Consider the following 6047-nt stretch of genomic DNA (forward strand, 5'->3'; position numbering starts at 1 on the left):
TTTATGTGTTTATTTCATTTACACCCCTAAAGAAATTATTGTTATGTACCTAAACTTCTTGTATTTGTTAATTTGCCTCTTCAAAAGATTAAAATGCCATAACAGGCTAACTTAGATCTCATTCTTGCACTTTCTTACAGTTCTTCAAGGCCTCCATTAAGTAAAAAAAAAAAAAAAAAATACTGTAAATGATTTTATTTTGATATTCGAAGATTCTTACCACAAAGGTCCTGTCAAGAGAACAATTTGTTCGCAAGAATGAAGGAAATTGCAGAAATAATAATCCAGTCGTTAGAAACCCAAGCAACATTGAGAAAGAGAAATGGCTTCTCCTGATGGATTGTAACTTATTCTGTATTTGGGATAAAAGATTGATGAAAATAATACTCGAATACGAACTTTATATAGAAATTGAAAGTTCTAATTGGCCGAATATTTATTTATTTAGACCGAACTTGCGAAAATAAGCAATTAAAAAGCAACAAAAATCACGTTTAATTCTTTCTAGGTGATTAGTTAATCAACTTTAATTATCTTATGGGTTAAATGCAACAATCAATAATTAAAGTAGTAAAGAACATCAAAGATAATCACGAAGAAATACCAACTGGATAAAAACTTTGGGCACAACGAAGCAAACTTACAACACAGACCAAATCTGTCTACCTCGTAGAACTTCTGACTTCAATTCTAGCGGTTTCTCTTGATCCTGTTCGGGGTGTGTACCTTCAAAACAAATTTTGACACCTCGTTTATACGCCCTCATGGACTACGTAGTCTGCGTGCTCCTGATGTCAGATCCCGAATCCTGGTACCTCACCTTAGTCCTCTTCAATTTGTGTTTCTACAACAGCTCACGATTCTTGGTATTGATTTATCTTTGGTGGATTACGTGGTTTGCTGTTTGATCAAATGACCTTCTATGTTTTGATCTTGTGGTTTAATATGAAACAATATAGGTTGATCAACAAAAATATATTTTGGAAGAATTTATGAATCATGTAATATGTGGCGGTTGAATTTTGAAATCAATGAATGTTTTGGATCATCAAAGAATTAATATTTATGGAATAAATTCGATTCAATACACTTTTAGACATACCATAGGGTCTATATTTATAATGTGTAGTGTTCGGGATGAAAAATGATTGAAAAATCAAATGTTTGAAGTAAAACAAATTTTCGAACGTCAACCTGTCACTCGAGCTCTAGGCGAGCGACAGTAGAGCGGCAACCGAACAGTTTTCACTATTTTCTTCATAATTTTATCTTCCGTTATCGGATTGAGGTGATTCAAATTGTGTTAGAAAGCTGACTCAAAAGGCTACAATTATTCTAGACGTAAAATTCTCCAAATTCGAAAGTCTTCTATGTGAAAAATGCATTGCAAGTTGTGACTAAAAATTTGGAGCATAACCTTTGCGGCTCTTTATTAATTTCTGAACTTCTAATTGCATTCTCTTGATCATATTTTACCTTTTTTGACATCTCTAACATCTTAGACTCCTCAAGAACTATACTATCAATCTTTCACTATTTTGACTTTGATTATAACTCGATAAACACCTAATACAATTCAACTAGGACTTGATTTTGCTTTGGGAATTGCCAATTACAATTTCGACTTAACCTAAACTAAAGCACGAATGTCTGACTCTATATGTATGCAGAGAAGTGAATTTTTAATCGTGACATTGTATTCGGGTAACCGCATTTTTGATATAGCTAAAATATTTAATGAAAATTTAAGTCGGTCAAGAATAAATTTAAACTACACATTTTATAGAACTCATAATTTTATATTTACTTTTATTAAAATTTACTAAGAATTTGATTTTAATCTAAATCAAACATGAGCATAATATGCATGCTTGTTCAAAGTTAATGGCAAATTGATGGCGTGGAATGGATCCACGTAAATTGTTGGAAAAACCGATCCATTCCCGAGTAAATCTTGCTTGCATTTTTCTATTTGCCAATCCGAACAAGCTAACAAAGTACTCATTTCTTGAGAAAAGTGCCCACTTTAGAGATGGATTTAGAGTTGGTATTTAAAGGTTCATTAATGGAGACGTCATCAAAATATGTAATTAATTATTTATTAAGATTTTATATGAGATACGTTATTTTTTATTGTTATTTAGATCCCACTTTCTGGTTCGCCGCTATTATTCAACCATTGAAAGTTTTGTTTATTGACATTCTTCAAGGTATATATGATATAACCATTACATAAGAAATCCAAGGAGCTGCTGCTCAACAGCTGGAGCAGTGACGCCAAGCGAACCTTCTATGTGTTGTAAAAATTTCACCGGGTTGGAATAGAAATCACGAGACACGAACTGGCAATACCAATAATAAGATGATCACGAACTTGTATCAACGAATGGCTTGAACACGATATCGTTGTCCTCAAATGATATTTGCCCATTCTTCTATGAATTTGAGATGCTTTGAAGGTTGTTGGCAAATGGTTTGCAGGATTATAACAAGCCTTGTAAGGATTTAAGCACCAAAATACAAGTGCAAATCTTAGAAAAATTGAAAAACACAAGGGATGAATATTGAATATGGTTTTTAAAAGACTTTAATATTTGATTTTGAAAGTAATATGGAACCTTGATGTTTTTACCTTCAGTATGGATCCAATATATATAGGCATATACCACATTCACGAAATTGTATCAAACTATAAGTCAAAAGTCACCAAATTTAAATTTTCAATGGGAGAAAACGGCCTCCAATGGCCAAAAAGATTGTACCATGCGACCGCATTGTACAAATCCATGCGATCGCATGGTTCAAAGGGCCTCGGTATATGGACATGCGACCACATGGCCAAGATAACCATGCAGTCGCATGGTAGTAACTTGGGCCCAATTTTTAGCCTAACTCCCCTTTTTCGTTCCATACACGTTAATTGTTGATTTTGAACAACAAATTTTCAACAATCCCCCACTTGTTCAAAATTAACAAGTCTCATATTCACAGTATACGATATTTATGCATAAGGATTAAATATCTTTCGATTTGAATCTAACCATAGTGTAATTCAAACAAAGTATAGTCGAAATCAAAAGTAGCTGTAGCTTTGAACCAGTTATTTCATATGACAATACCGGTAAGAATACACACACGAGTACTACGTGTTCTAAAGTTCCTCATAACTCGTTTAGTGCTTTTATGACATTGTGCTTATCCTTTTCAACAATCTTTTAAGAGAAAAACTCCAACTCTCTATTAAGGCGGCACCATCTTGAAGATTATGTAGGTGAAATTCTTCCAGTACCTTTGTTACTTTTAGAGGTACTTGTGTTTTAGTACTGAACTTCATTAGGAGCTTAAAGTTCATCCCTTATTTCAGTAACAACCATCATTATTTTAATTATGATAGGATTATTGCGGATTTCAATAATGCTGCAACTATCTACATATCGAATGACTTGTTGTTACCTCTTGAACCCGTAAATTACCTTTTGAGTAATGACAGGTAGGGTTGCTGTCATTGGTGAACATTTTTAGTTAAGGAGTTTCAACCTCATCTTACTTGATGTAGATGCTACTAAATCTCTGTTTAGAGGTTTAGCCAAAGGATCCGTCAAATTCTCAATTGACCTTACATAATTTAGGAAAATTATTCCATTCTTGATTAATTTCCTTATATAGTCATGTCTAAGATTCATATATCTAGACTTTCTGTTATATACCTCATTATATGCTTTTCCTAATGTGGCTTGACTATCACACATGATAGGTGTTGAAGAAATATTCTTCGATCCCAAATGTATCTCATGAAGGAGATCTTTAAGTCACTCAGCCTTTTTCCCGGTATCCGATAGGGCTACAAATTCAGATTCCATGGTCAAGTGTGTTATACATATTTGTTTCTTTGATTACCAAGAAACAACACCTCCTCCAAGAGTGAACATCCAACTCGAAGTGGATTTACTCTCACCCGTGTTAGATATCCAACTAGCGTCGATAAATCCTTCCAATACCGTCGGGAATTTAGTATATTACATGTCCAGGTTCTTGGTTTTCTTTAAGTATCAAACAATTCTTCCAGTGGCCTTTCAATAATTATTACTCGGATTGCTAGTAAACCTGCTAAATTTACTTATGGCATAAGCTTTGTCCTGTCTTTTGCATTGAACTGTATACATAAGACTTCCTATAACACTAGCATATTCCAATTGAACAATCGCCCTTCCATCATTCTTTACAAGTTTTGAACTTGGGTCAATTGGAGTACTGTATTCTTTTATGTTCAAGTGTTTGAACTTGTTTATCACTTTCTCAATATAATGTGATTGACTTTGGTGATAATCCCTACTAGTCTTTGTGTCTTTGATACCTAAAATGGTATCCACTTGACCAAGATCCTTCAACATGTCGTCAACATATAAACATATAAATGTCACATAATCATCATACACTTTAAAATATAAACATCTATCTACACTATTATATTTAATTCCGAATGATGTTATAGCTAAGTCAAACTTCTTATGCCATTTCTTAGGTGCCTGCTTCAAACCATATAAAAATTTTACTAACTTGCATACCTTATGTTCATTTTCAGGTAGAACAAACCCTTCGTATTGCTCCATATAGACCTCCTAATCGAGATCTCCGTTTAAGAATGTCGTCTTGACATCCATTTGATGAACATGCAAGTCATATATTGAGGCCTATGCGAATAATATTCTAATCGATGTTATTCTAGCTACCGGTCCATAAGTGTCAAAATAGTCGATTCATTCCTTTTGTCGATATCCTTTAGCTACTAATCAGCCTTGAAAGTATTTAGAGAGCCATCAACATTATATTTCTTCCTAAATACCCATTTACATTCAATAGATTTGGATCCTGGTGATAGATCGACAAGTTCCCAAGTTTTATTAGACATTATCGAATTCGTTTTATCTTTAATTGCATTTTTAAAAAAAATACTATCACGAAAAGCAATAGCTTCTTTATAGGTTCTAGGGTCGGTTTCCACTTGTAGAACAAAATGAATTATTTTTACAATATTCAACTCATTTCATTCTACTAAGTAAAAGGAGATAAGTTGAGAATCAATTTCATCCGATCCCAAAGACTTCTCAACTCGAGTTCTCTTACTTTTTCGTGGTTCACTAGACTCATCAACATCTTTAGAAGACATTTTATCACGTGTTCCTCTTGAGTTAGGGATGTTTTCAATATTTCCCTTCAATTCATTATCCGATAATAACAAATCTTCAAAGAACTCTACATCACTTGATTCAATAATCACATTGGTCTCCAAATTTAGCAATCTATAAGATTTGCTATTATTAGCATATCCAACAAAAGCACATTTAATGCTTCTTGAACCTAATTTGGTCCTATTAGGATTTGTGTTCTTACAATAAACAAAACACACCCACACTTTGAAGTATCCAATGTTCAATTTTCTTCCTTTCCACAATTCATATGGAGAAACCTTTATATATTTAGAAGGAATCCTATTAAGTATCCTACATGCACTTAATAAGGCTTCACTCTATAAATTAAACGACAACTTAGTATATATAAGCATGACATTAATCATTTCAATTAAGGTTCTATTCTTCTTTTTAGCCAAACCGTTTTGTTAGGGTGTCTTAGGTGCAGAACATTGGTAAATTATGTCATGTTGTTCACAATATAAATTAAATTCACTAGAAAAGTATTCACCACCTCTATCACTTCTTAAGGTCTTTATTTTCTTATTTAAGTGATTTTCAACTTCATTCTTATAAGTCTTAAACAAATTAAAGGCTTCATGTTTATATTTCATTAAATAAACATATGTATATCTTGAGCAATCATCAATAAATGTTATGAAATATCTATTTTCACCTCTTGTTAGCATGCCATTCAATTCAAATATATCGAAATGAATTAATTCTAATATGCTAGAAGTTCTTTTGAATGCTTTGATAAGACTTTTTAACCATTTTTGTTTCTACACATGTTTTACATTTAATGGCATCATTTCATCATATGAAATTAAGTCACAATTTCTCATGCGTTTCATGGTA

This window comes from Olea europaea, chromosome 22, assembly GCF_002742605.1.
Source record: "Olea europaea var. sylvestris chromosome 22, O_europaea_v1, whole genome shotgun sequence".
NCBI classification, from domain to species: domain Eukaryota; kingdom Viridiplantae; phylum Streptophyta; class Magnoliopsida; order Lamiales; family Oleaceae; genus Olea; species Olea europaea.